The following is a 23,548-nucleotide window of genomic DNA, read 5'->3' as shown; positions in this document are numbered from 1 at the left end:
ACTAGAGATGTGTTATGTTCCTTCTTGCTTCAAACGCTCTACCATCATCCCAGTGCCGAAGAAGCCCACCATCAAGGAACTGAATGACTACAGACCAGTTGCTTTAACATCTGTAGTCATGAAAACCTTTGAAAGGCTAGTGCTTTCCTACCTGAAATCCATCACGGATCCGCTGTTAGACCCCTTGCAACTTGCATACCGAGCAAATAGATCAACAGATGATGCTGTTAATATGGCTCTGCACTACATCCTACAACATCTTGAGTCTCCAATGTCTTGAGACTCAGACATTCTTCTAACTAAGCTAAACCAGCTACAGGCAAGGGTCCTTTTTGTAGACTTTAGTTCAGCATTCAATACCATCATTCCAGACATTCTTCTAACTAAGCTAAACCAGCTACAGGTACCGGAACAGACTTGTAAGTGGATCACAAGCTTCCTAACAAACAGGAAGCAGCAAGTGAAGCTAAGCAAGATCACATCAAATACCTGTACAATTAGCACAGGGGCCTCCCAAGGCTGTGTGCTCTCCCCACTTCTCTTCTCTCTGTATACCAATGACTGCATCTCCAATGATCCATCTGTTAAGCTACTGAAGTTTGCAGATGACACAACAGTGATTGGTCTCATTCGAGACAATGACGAATCCGCATATAGAGGAGAGGTCGAACGACTAGCCTTGTGGTGCAACCAAAACAATCTGGAACTGAACACACTCAAAACCGTAGAAATGGTGGTAGACTTTAGGAAAAACCCTTCCATACTTCCACCTCTCACAATACTTGACAACACAGTATCAACAGTAGAAACCTTCAAATTTCTGGGTTCTATCATATCGCAAGTTCTCAAATGGACAGCTAACATCAAAACATCTTTATAAAAGGACAACAAAGAATGTTCTTTCTGCGCCAACTCAGTAAGCTCAAACTGCCCAAGGTGCTGCTGATCCAATTCTACAGAGGAATTATTGAGTCTGTCATTTGCACCTCTATAACTGTCTGGTTCGGTTCTGCAACCCAACAAGAAAAACACAGACTTCAGAGGATAATTAGAACTGCAGAAAAAATAATTGCTACCAACCTGCCTTCCATTGAGGACCTGTATACTGCACGAATCAAGAAGAGGGCCGTGAAAATATTTGCAGATCCCTCGCATCCTGGACATAAACTGTTTCAACTCCTACCCTCAAAACGACGCTATAGAGCACTGCACACCAGAACAACTAGACACAAGAACAGTTTTTTCCCGAAGGCCATCACTCTGCTAAACAAATAATTCCCTCAACACTGTCAGACTATTTACTGAATCTGCACTACTATTAATCGTTTCATAGTTCCCATCACCAATCTCTTTCCACTTATGACTGTATGACTATAACTTGTTGCTGGCAATCCTTATGATTTATATTGATATATTGACCATCAATTGTGTTGTAAATGTTGTACCTTGATGAACGTATCTTTTCTTTTATGTACACTGAGAGCATATGCACCAAGACAAATTCCTTGTGTGTCCAATCACACTTGGCCAATAAAAATTCTATTGTATTCTATTCTATTTCCTTCTGCATTCAGAAACCAGTCTCCGTTCAGATGCAAAATGTAGCCTTCCAGTTGCTGTCCCTGTAAATTTAAGAATCATGTCATCTAGGTATCAGTTTCAGTAATGTACAAGTTGTGTCTTGGCCTATTGTGTTGATACTGATACCCAGCTGGTAGCCAATCAGAACTGGGGTTGGAAGACAATACTATAAGCTCAAATCATGACAAATACAAAAAAAAGAGAGGGGTTTTTTGAGTAAATATTAAGGACGTTACATAGAAAAAGAAAGATACAATAATCTACAACCCTTTGTCTTATCAGTAACTCCTTGAAATGACAATGGACAGACCTTCTGGAGCCATCTGACAGCTGAGTGGCACTTTCCCAGGACTTTAGGTCTGCCTTGAAATTCTTGGCATTTGGTGTATTTTGCCAGACTTTATACTTTTTACAAGAGAGTAAATAATAGAATACTTGCTGATAGCTTGGTGGTGCACCTAATCCATGACTTGGTTAAAACTAAGCTAATTGACCTACTGCCAGATATATTGTTTAACTAATGCATTGTCTCCAGCTTGCACCATGAGAAGATGGTCTAGTGACATATCTTATCAATAACTTAAGAAACCAGACAATGCTCAGTCAAAGGTATTGACACCATGAGACATTATTTCTAGGATGGGGCTATCTGTTCTCCCTTCTGCGGGGATCTTGTTACAGAGCTCATGACTTTCTCTTTATCTTAATTGTTGTAAGTGGCAATGCAGATAAAAGGTTTGAAGTGAGAGTAATTACATACAAGTTGTAAGAACCTCGAAGCAAAAGTGATTACTTTCAAATTGCAGTAGATTGTTAAGTAACTCTTTCTTAGCATGGGTACAGAGTGTGGAAGAGTTCACAATGCAATGATGTAATTTGCATAGCTTGCTAAATACCACTAATTGCCAGCCTGGGGAATTGTATCTTATATGTATATAGACACAGAAAAAATGGAGTACACCACTACGCCTCCTCACTAATTTTTTCATAGTGACTCAAAACCCAATTCAAAGTGCTGTTTTTAACCAATAAAAATGTTAAATAGTTTTCAAACAAGGACATCAAAAAGATTACTACTTCACTTATGACTTCGCTTACTCATTCTAGTAATCATTGGAGGTCCTGTCATATATCTTTCAACATGACTCTCCAAATCCTTCTATCATGGTGGAAACATGAAACATTGCCTTCATTTCAGCTGCCTCATACCTAGTAGACTTTTTGACCAAAAAATTATTTGTCTCCTCTTTCCTTCCTGAATCGTCTCTTCTACCACAATTTCTACCCTATTCTATTCCAGGGTCCTTCTCCCACCATTTGGTTGAGGCTAGGAATAAGTTTAACTCATAGAATCATCTACTGTAATGTCCTTCCTGTTAAAGACTACTTCAGCTTTAATTGCAATAATACAAAAGCAACCAATAGATTTAAACTTAATGTTAACCTCTTTAATCTAGATTGCAGAAAATATGACTTCTGTAACAGAATCATCAGTGCTTGGAACACTTTACCTGACTCTGTAGTCTCTTCCCATAATCCCAAAAGCTTTAACCAAAAACTTTCTACTATTGACCTCACCCCATTCCTAAGAGGACCATAAGGGGCGTGCATAACACACACAGACTTCAGAGGATAATTAGAACTGCAGAAAAAATAATTGCTACCAACCTGCCTTCCATTGAGGACCTGTATACTGCATGAATCAAGAAGAGGGCCATGAAAATATTTGCAGATCCCTCACATCCAGGACATAAACTGTTTCAACTCCTACCCTCAAAACAACGCTATAGAGCACTGCACACCAGAACAACAAGACACAAGATCAGTTTTTTCCCGAAGGCCAACACTCAGCTAAACAAATAATTCCCTCAACACTGTCAAACTATTTACTAAATCTGCACTACTATTAATCTTCTCATCGTTCCCATCACCAATCTCTTTCTACTTATGACTGTATGACTGTAACTTGTTGCTGGCAATCCTTATGATTTATATTGATATATTGGCCATCATTTGTGTTGTAAATGTTGTACCTTTATGAACGTATCTTTTCTTTTATGTACACTGAGAGCATATGCACCAAGACAAATTCCTTGTGTGTCCAATCACACTTGGCCAATAAAAAATTCTATTCTATTCTATGCTATTCATAAGAGCACAAACGTGCCTACCGTTCCTGTCCTATTGTAGGAAGTTAGCACCCACCCCCCTCCTACAGGAATGAAATATTTTAGAAAATATTTAAAAGGCAGAATGTATTTCCCTGGATGAGAAATGGAGAGACGTGTTTTAAGGACAAAACAGCTCCCTGCATCTTCCTGCCACACACTCCCACACCTTTGTCATTGGGCCATTAAAGCCTCAGCCAAGCTCACTCATTTCCCCCCACCTTTGTTAATAGGCCAGAGGCAGAAATTCATTCTCCCCACCTTTGTCAATGGACCATCATTTGCAACGCAATAGGACCTACCTAGCAACAGAAACTCACCCCATGACACCTGGGAAGATTACATCACCCAGCAAGGTTAGCTAAGACCCCCACCGCCTGGGAGTCTGACAACCAATCAGGATACCTTCCTGTGCCCCAGAAAGTTCAAAGCTCAGAAAAAGCATAAAGCTAGGGAGCGCACAGGATCTCATCCCTTTTTTGTTCAGGATCTCAAGCCATGTGATCCTGACCACCATTAAACCATCTTTCCAAGCAGCCTCCATGTTTCCAGTGTCTTTGTCCCCACTTGGAACTGAACCCAGATGGACATTTCTTCCAACACTATTGTTTTTCTTTTTTCTTCATATATATATATATATATATAAAGTCTCATTCGTCATCTTCAGGCTTCAGCTTCGTGCTTCTGGGAGCAATGTGTGATCGCAGCTGTTTCTTCCTTTTAACTGCTAGTGTGCTCTGATTGGATGGGGTTTTTTTTGTGCTCTGATTGGCTGGGGGTGTGTCCTGTTTGGGTGGGGGCTTGGTTCTGCTTAGTTTAGTCTGTGTTGCAGAGGGATTTGAGCTGGTGAGCTGCATAGCTGTTGATTGGCGTTGTGGTCGTGCTACATCTTCATAGTGGGTGTCAGTCTGCTGCATGTATGGACTGGAGGGGTTTGAAATGGCTAATGTTGCAGCTGTGGTCTGGCTTCTGGTCCTTGGTCGTGCTTCATGATCAGTGTGGGTTTGGGTCTGCTTTCTGGGTGGATGTGTGGTGGTGACATCCTGTGTGGACCTCGTGAGTGTGGGTCTGGTGTCATTCCTTGTGTTAGGGACTCGTTTGTCAATAAGGGTAGGTTTCCAAATGGCTGGTAGGCGGGAGGTATCATCTCGTTTGTTCATGCTGTGTGGCCGTTTTTCTATCTCAATGGCTTCTCTGATTATTCTGTTGTTAAAGTGTTCAGTTTATATATATATATATACTTATACCTTCTTATATTTCCTCACATATATGTTTATATACTATATAATATTTTGTGTGATGTTTATATATATTGTTATGACAAATAAAAAAATAAATTAGGAAACTCTGAATCCTAGTCCTGTTTTAGCCATGAAAACTAGCTGGGTGACTTTGGGGCAGTCACTCTTTCATCGCCCAGGACATTATTGGGTGACAAGCTGATCAGTCAATTCCTGTCATAACCAATGGATCAACACTTGATTGATCAAGGGGAAAAAGCAGACCCTGCACTGTGGGACAACACCAGGAAAAAAAATGTCCAGGGGAGAAGGAAAGAGAAAGTTTTATGTATGTTTCTGTCTGCCAGCACAGCCAGTAAAAGCCAGTGTTTGATCCTGCTGTTTCTGCTTTAAAGATTTAACACTTTTTAATGGAAGCAGATCTGAGTTTCTTTTTAATGAGCTTCATTTAAAAAAAAATAAAACATACCGTAGCTGATCCTCTTTTTCTACAGGACATTTTTAAGTTTGGCACTATTACCTTTTATTCTTTTAAAGATTTTCCATAGTGTGCAAATGCTGGTTTGAAAATTACAGGAATAGCAAAATAAAATAAACAGTAACAACAAACAGTTTAAGCAATTAGGTTTCGGAAGAAAAAAAGACAGTAAATATTTCCTTAATTAACATTTAATATTTATGATCATTTCTCTGGGCAAAGATTTCAAGGGCCTCTCAATGGGATAGCAGATGCTTTGGTCTATGCTGGTGGCCACAGAGTGTCACTATTAACCAATGCTTTTCTTCAGCCTTCAAAGGACCTTCAAGCTGTTTCCTATTGTGAAGTAGTGGAACCATTAAATTTCTGGATTTTCCTCTTCATGACACTCATTCCCTCATTTATAATCAGCTGCATATTCACTATTTACCAAAGAAAGCGGAAAGCCATTGAAAAGATTTTGCCGGAAACACAAAACCCCAAGATAAACAAGAGATGAGCATGAGAAATCTGACACAGAAAGAGTATGAATGAATCTTCTATAAATGAAGAAAGGGTGGTCTTATTTCCATTCAAGCATCTGGATTAAACGGGAGCCAATAAGAAACTTCATAGTCTCACCTCAAGCAGAAGAGGGAAGACGATACAATTAGCCTTGCATAAGGTGGGACACACTATTGAGCACCACCAAGCCAAGCTGTTTAACAAAGATGAATATTCAGCCCTAAGGCAAGATTGAAATAAAAAGTAGTTCTGACATTATCAGGATTAACATCAGAAAGAAGCATTTAGACAAGCCTGCTTAGATATAAGCCCAGACAAAGAAATGAAATCTATCTGAAGCATAAAGAGAAGGGTATGAGGAATGGGTCTTTAGTCATTGTTTTTGCTAAACACTTCTAATATGCCAGTCTGGAGGAACAGCATTTTACATTTGTAGAGAGAGAGAAAATATGGACCTTACCACAAAGCCTTGTCACCAATCCTTTAGTCCTCTGAAAATCAGGGGCTCTTCAAATATATTTGACTTTAGTTCTTAGAATTCACATTACATATTTTTGGCCAAACCAACTGAGAATTCTGCAGATGGAATTCCATCACCACAATGAAAGCTACCTAATATATTTCACCCTTTTTTCTAATTGGATGCTATATCTTGGATGCATCAAAAATTGCACACGTTTTGGGTGCAATGCAACATAGCTGATTATTGAGCTACATATTATGTTTTATATCCCATATTTCCTCTGAGAATCTAAGGCAATGCAAGGAGGACAGCACTCTTGTGGATACAACACTCTTGTGAGGTGGGCTGAACACGACTGATTGATTTGACAGAATTGACTGGACCCCAAGTGAGCTCTACAATCATGAGGATATTTCAATCAGATCTCAAATAACACATACCCTTTATATTATTAAAGTTTTCCCAATAATCCCTTTCAGAATGCATCTTGTCAAAGTAATGCGAACCTGGATTAAAAAGTACAAACTAATGAATGAGCATACATTTCATATGTGACTGAACCTTATAGAGAACTTATCATTTTATGTTGTGAGATCATTATGGCCATCTACGGCAGAAAACAAAATGGGGGAGAGAGTAAATACTTTTCAGATTTTTTGGTGGGGGGAGGAGGGGAATAAAGAATGGAGAGTTGTCAGGTAATTATAAATAAAATATGTAAATAGAGACTATTATAATTATAGTTGATTTGAAGTTGGCAGTCAGCCTTGATAAAAACCGACAGGGCTAGACAGTCTTGGCAAGAAGTTCCCATGTTACCTAGATATTTATGGTCTTCTGTAAAAGATAGTAATCTCTACAAGTGTACAGAATCTCAGCTGCATATTTTGGCCTAGTGTTGTTGGCTACTACTGGACGCCATGCTGATTTATTTTGCATTAAAAAGGAGACCAAATGAAGATGAATTTTAGACTACGGTATATCCTGTTCCAAATACAGTTTAACCAAAATGACCAAGGGCTGGAGCAATTTTCCTATTATGAAAAGATTCCATGCTTAGTACTCTTTAGCTTTTTTTTTTTTAAGGAGCAGATAAAACAGGAAGATGATAGAAATATATATACAATTATGTCACATTTAAAGATAGTGTAGAGGAAAAGACTTCGATGTATTAGACTCTTGGGTCCTCCCATAAGGCAAAATGACAGACGAATCAGCACAGGTAAAAGAAAGTGTAGTTAACCTATGGAATTCCATAGCAAAAGATGCTAACTAACCATGACAGTTTTATAAAGGGTTTCAAAATTCATGGAGGATAACACTGCCTACTTCATTGCTAGTTGTGACACCGCTATCACCTCCAGGGATGAGAAAGATATTAAAGTGGTCTCTTGATGTCTTTGCTGCAGACATGACTAGGAGAGTATTAATGTTCACCTGGTGGGCTTCCTTTTGGCATTTGGCTGTGACGGCAACAACAGAAACTTGGACTTGAAGGTTCTTCTGGCATTAACTTTCCCAAATTATGCATTGATCCAGTTTTCACATCCGAGTCAAACTATAACATTTATGAGCAAGGCTCATTGAACAGTATCAGGTATGTTTGAGTTTTCTGAGCTATCAAATCTATTCTACTATGTTGATAAATGGGGAAAACATGATGTTCATATAATTGTGTTTCACTATTACATCCTCTTGCAGAATACAATTTGTCAAAATAATTTGAATGTGGAAGATTAGGGAACAAACTTGTACTCAGCCATGAAACTCAGCGGATGGCTTTGGGCATGTCATTATTTCATAGCCTAATTCACTTCAGAGAGTAAATTATAGTTCCATCTAGGCAGCTCTGAACTGCTTGGAGAAAAAATGCATAATATTCGTACCTTCGTTGTAGAGACCATGAATGGCATGTTCAATTATGTTTCTCCCTCATATTTACACATCTGTAGTTCTCATTTTTTATTTTAGAACACACAGACCTCCGATTTAAACTTTCAATATATCTGTTGATAAATACAAAACAATCTCCCTTTAAACACCCTAAATCAGCTCATGAAAGTGAAAGAAATCATGTGGATATTTCAATCAGATCTCAAATAACACATACCCTTTATATTATTAAAGTTTTCCCAATAATCCCTTTCAGAATGCATCTTGTCAAAGTAATGCGAACCTGGATTAAAAAGTACAAACTAATGAATGAGCATACATTTCATATGTGACTGAACCTTATAGAGAACTTATCATTTTATGTTGTGAGATCATTATGGCCATCTATGGCAGAAAACAAAATGGGGGAGAGAGTAAATACTTTTCAGATTTTTTGGTGGGGGGAGGAGGGGAATAAAGAATGGAGAGTTGTCAGGTAATTATAAATAAAATATGTAAATAGAGACTTATAATTATAGTTGATTTGAAGTTGGCAGTCAGCCTTGATAAAAACCGACAGGGCTAGACAGTCTTGGCAAGAAGTTCCCATGTTACCTAGATATTGATGGTCTTCTGTAAAAGATAGTAATCTCTACAAGTGTACAGAATCTCAGCTGCATATTTTGGCCTAGTGTTGTTGGCTACTACTGGACCCCATGCTGATTTATTTTGCATTAAAAAGGAGACCAAATGAAGATGAATTTTAGACTACGGTATATCCTGTTCCAAATACAGTTTAACCAAAATGACCAAGGGCTGGAGCAATTTTCCTATTATGAAAAGATTCCATGCTTAGTACTCTAGCTTTTTTTTTTTTTTAAGGAGCAGATAAAACAGGAAGATGATAGAAATATATATACAATTATGTCACATTTAAAGATAGTGTAGAGGAAAAGACTTCGATGTATTAGACTCTTGGGTCCTCCCATAAGGCAAAATGACAGATGAATCAGCACAGGTAAAAGAAAGTGTAGTTAACCTATGGAATTCCATAGCAAAAGATGCTAACTAACCATGACAGTTTTATAAAGGGTTTCAAAATTCATGGAGGATAACACTGCCTACTTCATTGCTAGTTGTGACACCGCTATCACCTCCAGGGATGAGAAAGATATTAAAGTGGTCTCTTGATGTCTTTGCTGCAGACATGACTAGGAGAGTATTAATGTTCACCTGGTGGGCTTCCTTTTGGCATTTGGCTGTGACGGCAACAACAGAAACTTGGACTTGAAGGTTCTTCTGGCATTAACTTTCCCAAATTATGCATTGATCCAGTTTTCACATCCGAGTCAAACTATAACATTTATGAGCAAGGCTCATTGAACAGTATCAGGTATGTTTGAGTTTTCTGAGCTATCAAATCTATTCTACTATGTTGATAAATGGGAAAACATGATGTTCATATAATTGTGTTTCACTATTACATCCTCTTGCAGAATACAATTTGTCAAAATAATTTGAATGTGGAAGATTAGGGAACAAACTTGTACTCAGCCATGAAACTCAGCGGATGGCTTTGGGCATGTCATTATTTCATAGCCTAATTCACTTCAGAGAGTAAATTATAGTTCCATCTAGGCAGCTCTGAACTGCTTGGAGAAAAAATGCATAATATTCGTACCTTCGTTGTAGAGACCATGAATGGCATGTTCAATTATGTTTCTCCCTCATATTTACACATCTGTAGTTCTCATTTTTTATTTTAGAACACACAGACCTCCGATTTAAACTTTCAATATATCTGTTGATAAATACAAAACAATCTCCCTTTAAACACCCTAAATCAGCTCATGAAAGTGAAAGAAATCATGTGGGACATATATGGTTTATATCTTCTGCAAAGACAAGTTTAACAAATTACACTCAGCGATAGTCAGTGGCAGTACCGGCTGAGGCTGCTGGGAACTGTAGTTCAATATATCTGAGGAGCAGGGGTGGTATTCACTTACCTTCCCTACCGGTTCGCAAATGTGAGCATGCATGCACAGAGTGTCAAAAAAAGGATGGGATGACATCCAGGTGGGTGGGCGGAGCCTCCCACAGCTGCTGCTACCGATTCGCCTGAACCAGAGAGAACCGGCTGAATACCACCACTGCTGAGGAGCCAATTTGTAGAAGGCTGGTCAACAATACTAACTGCATTAGAATAGGATACATTGGTCTCTGCATATATTTAAAAACCATATCACCATTAAATGTAGATTAAAACCTTAAAAAAAATAATCAAAGAACGGATAGCATCAAATTTTAAGAATTTTTCCACTGCTTCTTTCCCCCTAGACCAACAAGTGAAAATTCATCTATGACAAAGAAGTCATTGAAATTCAATTATTTGTATTCCACCTCTCTTTCCTACTAGATGAAGGAGGGCTTCCATTTTTCACCTGGGCAAAGACTTTGGTGCCCTTGTAAGGAGAAAGAATGAATCATCCACAATTTAACTGAGTTTCTTCTTACTTGCAGGAACAGTACAAACTGTTCCCAAGAGCTCAAAATGCATTTATGTTGTCAATAAATAAAGTGGATATTAGCCTAACTTTCTTAATAAGGCTGTTGTGAGGATAAAGTGAGTGAGAGAGAAGGGGGGAGGGGAGGAGGGAACACTATGTTTACTGAAGAAAGATTGGATATTGATGCAATGAATAAATAATTGAGACAATTTAATTTTGAATGGAGAAGTCTTTCAACCCTGTCTGACAATAATGGAGCTGAAGGACACAAAGCTGTTATTAAATACCTTTTCGGTTTCCATGGTCATTCTCTTTATTTTTTTCAATTTTCTCCTCTTTCACTTAAATAAAATTATCTTCGCTTCTTTGTTATCTACCAGCCAGGGTTCTTTTTGAGGTGTAACATAATTTTGGGTTTCTTTCTTTCTTTTTTATTCTTTCCAATCCAACGGAATATTTGAAAGGAGTTAGGTATAGAGGTTTGAGATACTCTCTGTCTGTCTGTCTGTCTGTCTGTCTGTCAGCACAAGTTTCCAAAGATCAAACACAAAAGCATCAAAATGGGTGGATGAGCAGAGAAACCTCCAAAAAAAAAAAAAACTGTGTTTGCAAATGGTTGAGGAAATCTTCAGGCAGAGGAAATTCAGCATTGTCTATAAGCCACAGCTTGAAATGCTACTGACTGCCCCATCCTAAGTCCTCTGCCTCCTTCTCATGGGTGTCAGAGCAAAGTATAGGTAATCTGTGCCTTGCTTCTCAAAGATGACAAAGGGAGAGAGAAGAAATACACATACAGAATGAAAAGCATTAAATATGCATCCACTCTGTCAAAAATATCTTCTCTGTGTGTGCATGTGTGCGTTTGTGTGTCACACAGTCACACAAAAGTTGTACCCATCCTGGTACACACCCAGATGCAACGTATTACTTTGTTATCCAGAAGAAAATACAGATGCAGCCATTGCCGATAAGGAGTTGGAAAGAATCCCAGAATTCATGCTTTGCAGAGTGTTGTAAACATCTATGACAAATCTTTTGGTTTACACATATATAAACTCTAGATCTAGCTCGTCATCTTTTGTTCTCAGAGAAATATATGATCTGAAGAAATTCATGGTGCTGCACTAAAGTTTCAGACAAGAGTCTTTCCAGTGCCAGAGTTACTTATATGAATTATAAATTATCCTTGATATATCCTTGATATAAGTGGAACACAAAGCATATGCTTTGCCATTGAAGTACTCAGAGCAAACTAGCAATAATTAAAATTGAGGGGGCTGTGCTTGTCCCTTTCTCTGTCCCTCATTTCCTACTGCAGGTCATATATCTACTGTAAGTATGTGATTCCATCTTTATTGCAGATGTCATATTTTGCAATCATTCATAAGAATGTCCACCTGAAGTTCAATAAGGACTGTGTCTGTGTCGTTTCTATAATGTGTGGATAAACATAGGCAGTCTAGTCTAAATATTGAATTTAGTACATATCAAGTTGAGCTTGTGAAATAAAATGAGGATTGAATAACAACTCTATATTTACTCTCCTGGTGTGCCATTGTGTTAATTCAAGTGAGGTGTGTCATTAATAACTTGGCATGTCGTTATGGCTCTTTTTACATTGTAACATAAAACTTTTTCCAGAAGCTGTGTTAGGAAGATGCAACTTCACAGGCTGAAGACTGTTTAACAATTGTACAGTTAACCAATCAGGTTCATCTGATATCCTATGGTTTATTCTATTTGTTTTTTCAAATATAACTCAGATCGTGAGGTATAATTTGAGAAATAGTCAAATAAGCAGCTTTACAAGGAAAATGCAAGATTCCAATCAGACAGCATCAAAAGGACCAATGGCTGGGAAGTTATATACCTCTCTCCTACAGCACAGTAAGAGGGGTGTAGTGCTCTACATTAAAGAGACAATAAAGGCTAAACAAATCTTCACGGATGAGGAAGGGAGGATTTTAATGGTAGAGATAACGATGAATGATAAACAGATGCTTTTAGTGGTAATATATGCACCAAATAATAACCAAGAGAATTTTTATGGTATATTGCATAAGAAAATAATAGAAATAGAGTATGAAAATATATGTATTGTAGGAGATTTCAATGCAATTGTAGATGCAGACTTGGACTGTAAATCTAGAAAAATAAAGAAAAAAGCTAGGAAAACACTTCTGAAAACTTTTTTCAAAATGGTGGAAGAATTAGGTATTCAAGATGCTTGGCAAGGAACTCATCCTGAGAAAAACCAATATACATTTTATTCAAATAGGCATATGTCTTGGTCGAGAATAGATACGATGTGGACATCAGCAGAGTTAATATCTAATATACAAGAAATAAATATTGAAACAAGTATCTGGGCAGACCATAACCTGATAAAAGTCATATGGAAGAAACAAAAAAAGAAGTCAAGATGGACAATGAATCAATCAATATTAAAAGAAAAGGAATCTATTCAATTTATGGAAAGAGAACTGGACCTTTTCTTTAAAGAGAATAGAAAAGAAGAAACTTCACTACAGAATGTATGGGATAAAGCAAAACATTAGTGGATTAATCATAACATATGTGGGAAAGAGAAATAAAAAGAAGATTAAAAGAAATTAGAAGAGGAATATAGGAGGTTAGGGATGGAACTACAAAAAGATCCTCAAAAAAAGAACATAAAAAATCAAATGGACTTAAAAAAACATAAGTTGAATGTAATAGATAAAGAAGAACTAGCACAAACAATTAAAAGATCTAAACAAAATTTCTTTGAAAATGCAACCAAGCCAGGAAGATGGTTGCATACAGATTGAAAAAGGAGAAGGAAAAGAAACTGATTTATCAATTAATAGATGATGAAGGGACCTCTTGCTATCGAAACAATGATAAAAAGGAAATAATTCATGATTATTATGAAAAACTATATGACCAAGAGACAATTCCAGAAGATAAAATAAAAAATACTTAGAAAAAGCAGAGTTACCCACAATACCAGAAACAGTTAAAGTAACATTAGAAGAAAGAATAACAATGATGGAATTAACAGAACCAATTAAAAGACAAAAGAATGGCAAAACACCAGGCCCAGACGGGCTACCAGCAGAGTTATATAAAATTTTACAAGACTCTGTAGCAGGGGTCCTCAAACTTGACAGCTTTAAGACTTGTGGACTTTAACTCCCAGAATTCTCCAGCCAGCCCTGCTGGAGTCTTAAAGCTGCCAAGTTTGAAGACCTCTGCTCTATAGCAACTCAATGTTAGAAGTATTTAATGAATTAATGCTAGAGGTGAAAGTAATTCTTGGATGGAAGCATACATTACTCTCATACCGAAAGAAGACTCAGGCTTGCAACAGATAAAAAACTATAGACCAATATCCTTATTGAATGCGGACTACAAAATATTTACTTAAATAATTGCAGAAAGATTAAAGAGATTTTTAAATCAATTCATACATGCAGATCAAAATGGCTTTTTACCTAAGAGACAAATTAAAGCTAACATGAGAATAATCTTGAACACACTGGAATATTATGAAGCACACCCAGAGAAGCAAATGGCGCTGATTTTCCTTGATGCACAGAAGGTATTTATTTATTTATTGATCAAATTTATATACCGCCCTATCTCCCGAAGGACTCAGGGCGGTGTACAGGCATTTAAAAACACATAAATACAATATAAAGAATATAAAAACAGTTAAAAAACTTATTCTAAAAGCCTGTTAATTTAAAATTAAAAATATAGAATAAAAGCCAATTTAAAAGCCAGTAATTTAAAATTTAGCTCAGCCCTGCACAATTAAATAAATATGTTTTAAGCCCGCGGCGGAAGGTCCGGAGGTCCGAAAGCTGACGAAGACCGGGGGGTAGTTCATTCCAGAGGGTGGGGGCCCCCACAGAGAAGGCCCTTCCTGGGCGTCGCCAGGCGACATTGCCGCTGGCGGCACCCTGAGGAGACCCTCTCTGTGAGGCGCACGGTCGGTGAGAGATATTCGATAGCAGTAGGCGGTCCCGTAAGTAACCCGGCCCGATGCCATGGGCGCTTTAAAGGTGGTCACCAACACCTTGAAGCGCACCGAGCCACAGGTAGCCAGTGCAGCCTGCGCAGGATGGGTGTTATACGGGAGCCACGGGGGGCTCCATCTATCACCCGCGCAGCCGCATTCTGGACTAACTGCAGCCTCCGGATGCCCTTCAAGGGGAGCCCCATGTAGAGAGCATTGCAGTAATCCAGGTGATTGACAATGTGAACTGTGATTGGTGATTGACAATGTGAACTGGCAATTTATGTTGATACAATTAAAAGTTATGGACTTTGGGGAGAGGTTTATTAAGATGATTGAGGCAATATACCATAAACAAACCGCAAAGGTGATGGTAAATGGAGATATGACTGAAAAGGTTAACATCAGGAAGGGTACAAGGTAGGGATGTCCCCTGTCGCCATTATTATTTGTATTGACACTGGAAGTATTAAATAGAAATATTAGACAGGATAAGGAGATAAAAGGTATGGAAATAAAAAAGGAAGAATACAAATTATAGGCATTTGCAGAAGATTTGGTTTTTATCTTAGAAGATCCACAAGAAAAAGGGCCAAAATTAATAATGAAAAAAAAAAGGTTCATCTGATATCCTAAGAAAGGATGGCTTTATTCTATTTGTTTTTTCAAATATAACTCAGGTTTAATTTGAAATAGTCAAATAAGCAGCTTTACAAGGAAAATGCAAGATTCCAATCAGACAGCATTGAAAGGACCAACGGCTGGATAATTTTAAAAAAATATTTCCAAAAAGTAACAACTCCTTTGAAGAGGACATAGCACAATAATTCCACAATCAAAAAACTGCCAAGTAAAACATTATAAAGTTACTTTTCCTTTGACAAATATATAGTAAGATTTTTTTTAAAAAAAAACATAGAACTGTGGTCAATGTCATTCCTGATTCCAAAGGTGAAGCAATGCTAAATCAATTTATCAAGCTTGACACTCACTTCCAACTATATTCCAGAGTTATCTGCTATGCAAACTCTGGAAGCTGTACTTGACTACTGTTCCTATTGAAAACTAAGCAGTCAAGGAGAGTACTTAAAATCAGTTTACATTTGCCTCTGGTTCATCTATTATTCCATTTCCTTTTAAATTGCTACCTCATTAATAACAATTAACTTGACAGCAAAGGGTCTGGATTTCACAATTTACTGTGTAGACTTGATGTCAACCCAGTGATTTAAGAAAACAAGAGAAAACCAGAGAGAGGAAGGTCACCCTGATTTCACATTTATGGGAGAAAAAAGAGCAAAAGTTGTAACATGCTTCGTAACTTTTGGTAATGTTAAAGAAAATTGTAGATAAGAAACCAAGCTAAATTAGTTTGTGCCTAAATTGTTGCACTAAACATGATATCTATTCCTAACAATAAATGAATTGTGATAAATCACTGACATTACCATTGGAAGCACATTGCTTGCAATCAGTTTCCAAGTTGCCTCCTCTATTCTTGTGATTAAATGGATGCTGCTGGACAAATATTCAGAAAATCTTCGAGAAAGGTCTAGCCTTCACAACATGATAAGGGATTTTCATTAGTGTAAAAATTATGCTAGGACTTAACTAATATTTAAATAACTATTCACAAAGCTAGGGTTTTTTTTTTCCCTTTTCCCTGATGACAAAGCATTTTTATAAAGCAAACCGGGGAAAACCCAAAATTGAAATCCTAGAAGATAGAACTGACACAACAGAACACTGCATTGGTGTTTTATTAACAGGTAGAGTGGTAGAGAACAACACATTGTTCTCATACACAGAAACCCTATCCAAAGAAATGTTTGGCAAAAGAAGGTTCCCAGAGTTGTCAATCAATAGGCATCTTGTAAGCATTTAATTATTTTCTGGCACCCTGCTATATAAAACCACAGCTGGAAGCACTAGTATTTCATACTAGGCTGTTTTGACAAAGCTTTTTGCCAAGATGTCAAAAAATTTACTATGGAAAGGACTAAGCCAGTGAAACAACTTCATTTTTGGTCATGGCATTTTATAAACATATGGGAATAAATATATATATATTTCCATATCTATATATACATATAGAAAAATTCTATACATGTTCTTTTCAAAAAGGATATATAGAAGAAGTTAAGACAGAATTTACTATAGACAGAAGTTTGACAATAACAATATTAGTTTTGAAAATTGCAAATCATGGCAACCTCTGAATCATAAATAAGCATCACATTATTTGGGGCACTAATTATAGAGCTGTTCATGTAGCGATCTATGTCAGCAATGCACTGACTGTATTTTTTGGTGTATAAAACACACCGGAGTATAAGACGCACTTTAATTTTGGGGGAGGAAAAAAAAGAAAAAAAGAATTCTGCCTCTGCCTACCAGGGTAATCAGGGAGGAAAAAGAGCATTGCCTCCATGCATTGCGTTTTCCGGCGTTTTCCTCCTCAATTTCTTGAAGCAATTTACAGAGCCATGCGCCCTCCTCCTCTTCCTTTTCCGCAGTCTCACTTTCTCTTTCCTCCTGGCCAGATCCGCCTCCTGGGCCAGGAGCAGAAGCTGACTGCCCTCAGCCTGGGTCATCTGGAGAAGGGGCAGGCCAGGCGGTGAGCCACCTAGCCTTACATCTCTCACGCAGAAGTGCCCGCATCGTGAGAGCATCGCCTCTATGCATCACATTTTTCTCCCCCGTGCAATTCGCAGAGCCACACGTCCTCATGAAAATGCAGCAGCGGGGGTTTTCAGCCGGTTCCAAGCGGCACCCTAACCATTTCAGCTGACTATCTCCCAGAGTGTGGAGACTGAAAATGCAATGCTCATTTTTGACAATGTGAGGATCCCTGCCACCTGAAACCACTGGAAAATGTGACGCACAGAGGCTGACAACCTCCGAAGGTTGGGGGGCGGCGGGTGGGTGGGGCTACTTTCAGAGTGTAAGACGCACCCAGATTTTCACTCTCTTTTTGGGGGTAAACAGATGCACATTATACACCAAAAATACGGTAGTTCTTGCCTTACCTCACAAATAGAGAACAAAATAGCATTAGTCACTGGCAAACTAGTCACTGATACACACTGCGCCATTAACTAAAACCTTCCAATTACTAAATTGGATTACTAAAATTTAATTAGTAATTAGTAAAATTACTAAATTACCAATTACATCAAATTTGCAGATGACACCAAGCTGGCAGGAATAGCCAACACTCCAGAAGATAGGTTCAAGATACAGAAAGATCTTGACAGACTTGAACATTGGGCACTATCTAACAAAATGAAATTCAACAGTGAAAAAAGTAAAGTTATACATTTAGGCCAAAAAAACAAAATGCACAGGTACTGGATATGTGGTACCTTGCTCAATAGTAGTAACTGTGAGAGGGATCTTGGAGTCCTAGTGGACAACCATTGAGCCAGCAGCGTGCAGCAGCTGCCAAAAAAGCCAACACAATTCTGGGCTGCATAAACAGAGGGATAGAATCAAGATCACCTGAAGTGTTAATACCACTTTATAATGCCTTGGTAAGGCCACACTTGGAATATTGCATTCAGTTTTGGTCCCCACGATGTAAAAAAGGTGTTGAGACTCTAGAAAGAGTGCAGAGAAGAGCAACAAAGATGATTAGGGGACTGGAGGCTAAAACATAGGAAGAACGGTTTCAGGAACTTGGTATGCCTAGTTTAATGAAAAGAAGGACTAGAGGAGACATGATAGCAGTGTTCCAATATCTCAGGGGTTGCCACAAAGAAGAGGGAGTCAAATTATTCTCCATGCACCTGAGGTTAGAACAAGAAGCAATAGGTGGAAACTAATCAAGGAGAGAAGCAACCTAGAACTAAGGAGAAATTTCCTGACAGTTAGAACAATTAATCAGTGGAACAACTTGCCTGCAGAAGTTGTAAATGCTCCAACACTGGAAATTTTAAAGAAAATGTTGGATAGCCATTTGTCTGAAATGGTGTAGGGTTTCCTGCCTGGGCAGGGGGTTGGACTAGAAGACCTCCAAGGTCCCTTCCAACTCTGATATTATTATTATTATTATTATTATTATTATTATTATTATTATTATTATTATTATTATTATTATTATTATTATTAATCTTTGTCCTGTATCTTGACTATTTCCTGTGTGTATGTAGAATAAATCTGGCTTGCCAGGTAATTGCTAGATTGAAGGATCTAGTTGACCTAGAATAGGGTGTGCATGATTGACATGGCATCTGAATCACACATGTGTCATATGGCCAAAATGTGCTTTAGTTGACTCTATAGTCTTAGCAAGGAAAAGATAATACCTATACCATCACAAACACATACACACCAAGTATGTTTGTGTGTATGTATGCATTGGCTATTTATATTTTTCTTAGTCCAGAATGCAGCTGCGCGGGTAATAGTGGGGGCAACTCGTTGCTCCCATGTAACACCAATCCTGCGCAGCTTGCACTGGCTTCCTGTGGTCTTTCGGGTGCGCTTCAAGATTTTGGTTACCACCTTTAAAGCGCTCCATGGCTTAGGACCCGGGTACTTACGGGACCGCCTGCTGTTACCTTGTGCCTCCCACCGACCCGTACACTCACACAGAGAGGGCCTTCTCAGGGTGCCGTCCGCCAAGCAATGTCGGCTGGCGGCCCCCAGGGGAAGGGCCTTCTCTGTTGGAGCTCCTACGCTCTGGAATGAACTTCCCCCCGGTTTACGTCAATTGCCTGATCTTCGGACCTTTCGGCGTGAGCTGAAAACGCACCTATTTATTCAAGCGGGACTGGATTAAAATTTTATTGGGGTATTTATGTTTTAAGATTTTAAATGGTTTTAAAATTTCGGCCACATTATAATATTTCTTTTTAACCTCTTTTTAATGTTTATATATTGAATTTTTACTTGGCTGTACACCGCCCTGAGTCCTCCGGGAGAAGGGCGGTATAAAAATCGAAATAAATAAATAAATAAATAAATAAATAAAATAAATCTTTTTCATATTACATTTAAAAAAAACCTAGAGACTTAAGTAATACTTATAGCATCTACCTTACATAAAGAATAAGCAAACAGTATAGCTTAATCTATCATCTTAAAATAACTTTCATTAAAGAAAGCAGCTGCTTTAAATTTAGTTCTATTTATAAAAGAAAAAAGAAGACAAATGACATCGCATTAATCAAGCGAAGGTCTGGTTTTCACAAAGAGTAAACATCTTTCTCAGCAGTCACATTATATAGTTGGATGCTCACATTGCTGTGCTTATTTTTCTGTTTGTTTATTAGATTTGTATAGCTACCCATGTGGAGTTTACAGCGCTCTGTGAGCTTGGTTGTTGCTTGCAAATGTTTCATTACCCAGCTAAGTAAGATCAGACTTGCACTGATGATGTTACCTAGTTGAATAATGAAACGTGTGCAACTCAATAACCATGCTCAGAGAGCTCCTTGAGTTCAACCTTGAGCTACATATAGTCTCTTTTATTATCATCACCCATCTCACACAGATGACTCTGGATGGCATAGAAGGATTAAATATACAGATACCCATGATCAGGGGTGGGATTCAGCCGGTTCTGACCAGTTCAGGCACAACAGTAGCTCTGGCAATCAGCTGAGAGCGAACTGGTTCGCTCTGATGATCAGATGGGCTCGCCCACCTACCCCTGTGTTATAACCTACCTATATTTCTCTTGTTTTAGGCCCAGATGATAGGTGCTGCAGAGTGGATTGCCACACCTCAGCTGTTTTACTTACTCTGGATTCATTAGAAGGTAACTTTCAATCGGAATCTGCATGCACAGAAGCACAGGTTTGGCAGTGCGCACGCAGCAAACCAGTTGTTGAAACCGGTGAATCCCACCACTGCCCATGACATATAACCCGAAGTGTCCCCAGATATACAACAACCCCTCTGACAGAAAAAAAGAAACACACGAACAACAACAAAACTTATCTAGCCATTGACTAGAATTTATCTAGCCTGACTCAAATACCTGAGGAAAGAGTCCATGCTTCAGGTACCTACAAAAGGCTGTAAAGATTAGAGCAGTATGATTGACCAAATGCTCCTTCCTTTTTTAAAAAATACACCCATATACACAAATAGTTTATATGCAGCAAGTTAGCTTAACTAGGAAAATGCTTCATTAAGTCCCTTATTTTGATATGCTGAGGGTTTTTTTGGGGTGGGGGGAGGAGGTTGTTTCTTTCACATATTATAAAAAATTATTTATAAGTCACAGGTATTCCACTCTGAGCATTAAAAATAAAAGTCTAATTTCATTAATTCTTCACTGTAGGCATCAGATGAAAAAGCATTCACATGTTGAAAAATAAAGTAAGGAAGCATGGAAAATCTGGACATTGTTTAAAGTTATAATTACGACTTTTTCTATCAGAAAAAAATATTATAATGGTGTTAAATGTTTAATAGCAAATGAACAATGATTGTCTCTCAGCTGCACCCTGTAGATTTCAAGAATGTAAATGAGATGCTGACATAAAACTATTCTGGCATTTCATGCTTGTTTCTTACCAATGAAAATGGGGAGGCATTAAACTATATCACTGTGATTTTTTTTTTAAAGTTACATTGCTGGCAAAACAACAAGTCTGTCACAACTAATTTATTGGGCAGGACTGTGTTTATGTGTATGTGTATTTAAATTGGGACTGGGCTGGAAACAAAGATGCTGCAGAATTTAATTAGGAATGGTTTACCTTGCCAAGATAATTTCATTTTCTAAAAATCATTAAATAGATAAATTTAGAGGGTTCTGCTGATTCTGCATATAAACATCTATAAACAGCAGTAGGCCTGAGAAATGCAAAGCATTTCTAATTTAAGAAAAATCAGTTAATCTGGGGTTAGCCATTCTTGTCTATGACTAATAATTGTTCTGCTTACTGAAGATGTTCAGGCATATTAATCAATTCTCTCAATTTTAATTCCACCACACATCCATTAGAGCAAACTACCACATGTACAATGGATGGAAATAAAGAGAGTTATTCTTTGCCTAAGAAGCAGATGGTACAAGTAGAAATTCAAGCTTCTCCTGCTTTACCTCATTGTGTCCAGATTTCCACACAATTTCCTTCTACCTGGTTTGTTTCCGATGATGTTATCATTCAAGAGGAAACAAAAAACTGAGCCCAACTCAAGATAAATTTTAAGTGAAACACTGATATATATGGGCTGGCTGTTTCCAAAGCTTCAAGATATTATTCCTCCATTTCTTCTGGAGCTTTGAATCAGATTGAGGGGAAGCCCAAATTCCAACGAGGATGGGGTAATTTGGAATAGATTTTCATTTGCATTCAGTTGAGTGGAAAGATCTCATTTGTTCCACTTCAAATTCGAGCTATCCCCAGAGCCCTGATCTGGATCTATTGCTTAAAATTACGGCTATGCTATATTATAAATTATGGCTTTATTGCCTGCATTTTTTTTGCCCATGGGGTAGGACATGGGTTTTGTTGTTTGTGTAAGATGCTGTGGTAGAGAGCAGAAGGAAGGAGATATTAAGTAATAATAATCTTTGCAGTCCCCCTTCTCTCATTCAGTACTGTGGAAATTTGATCAATCTTGGAAAATATTATCTTGCTGCTTTGTGATAATGTTTTATGATTTGGCTTAACTAGCTGCCTGCCTTAATGGCTGTCTTCTTTCATTATATTAAACTTTTAGATATCTTCCTACTTCCAGAGTACCACATTTGGAAGAGGCACCACTGATCTTTACACCACTCCTTTCTTGCATAAATTCTTCCAAGTCTTGAAATCCATCAGATGTACAGATGTGCTGATAAAAGATGGGGTGATTTTCTAAGCAAGGAAAGACCTTGTATTTCAAGAATCAAACTTTAGGAAATGTGCTCCCTATTGCAATTAAAATAGAGCACTCACATTAAACTCAATCACCCAAAAAGATAGACTTGAATAAGGGCTCTGAAAAAAAGGTCAGAAGCTTGTTTCTGATCTCATTATGTGTAGAAGTGAGTGTGCATATGCATTGGAAATCATCATTCAGAGAGGCCCAAAGACTCTCCAGGGAGTTAAAGCTTTCAATGTACATCAATTGGCAGTGTTTAGGTAGGTTACTTGCCAAAACAAATACATTGCTTTAAACTTCCACTGTGTTATTGTTCCCAAGCTACCCATATGAAATGAATGAAACGAGAGATGAAAGAATAGTTTTAAGCAAGCAGGATACAAATGATGTATGGTGTATTGCTAATATCATTGCCTTTCAATAGCATCATATGGGTATTTTCCTTTTATCTCTGAATTCTCATTGAGGATGGCTTCAAAGAAGCTGAATTCTTAATATACCAGCTATTTAAATAATCTGTTAAAAATCAAGTTCAGGATAAACTTTAGTTGTTACTGAAGCAGTTGCTTGGTCAAAAATTTATTTTAAAAACCTATTCCATTTTAATACATATGGCAGAACATATTCACATGTGCCCATATATTCTTTCTCCATATTATATGTTAAAACCAGGAATCACAGTAATAAATGAAACAGATGATGCTTAGTATCTTGAATTCAGTTCCATTGTGATTTTTGAATGACAACCCTTGTTTAAATAATACATTTTCAATGGTATCATTTTTTATCCACAGGTAGTCCTCGATTTACGACCACAATTGAGCTCAAAATTTCTGTTGCTAAGTGAGATATTTGTTAAGTGAGTTTTGTCCCACTTTAGGATCCTTCGTGTCACAGTTAT

General features: G+C 37.8%; 1 protein-coding gene across 1 annotated transcript in view; it reads right to left on the bottom strand.

Moving 5' to 3' along the window:
• Positions 1-23,548, bottom strand: part of ADAM12 (ADAM metallopeptidase domain 12) — a 302,284-nt gene that overhangs the window by 61,618 nt on the left and 217,118 nt on the right. The gene's annotated exons all lie outside the window — the stretch shown is intronic.

Source organism: Ahaetulla prasina, chromosome 6, assembly GCF_028640845.1.
Source record: "Ahaetulla prasina isolate Xishuangbanna chromosome 6, ASM2864084v1, whole genome shotgun sequence".
In the NCBI taxonomy this organism is placed as follows: domain Eukaryota; kingdom Metazoa; phylum Chordata; class Lepidosauria; order Squamata; family Colubridae; genus Ahaetulla; species Ahaetulla prasina.
This window is presented reverse-complemented; position numbering and strand designations above follow the sequence as displayed.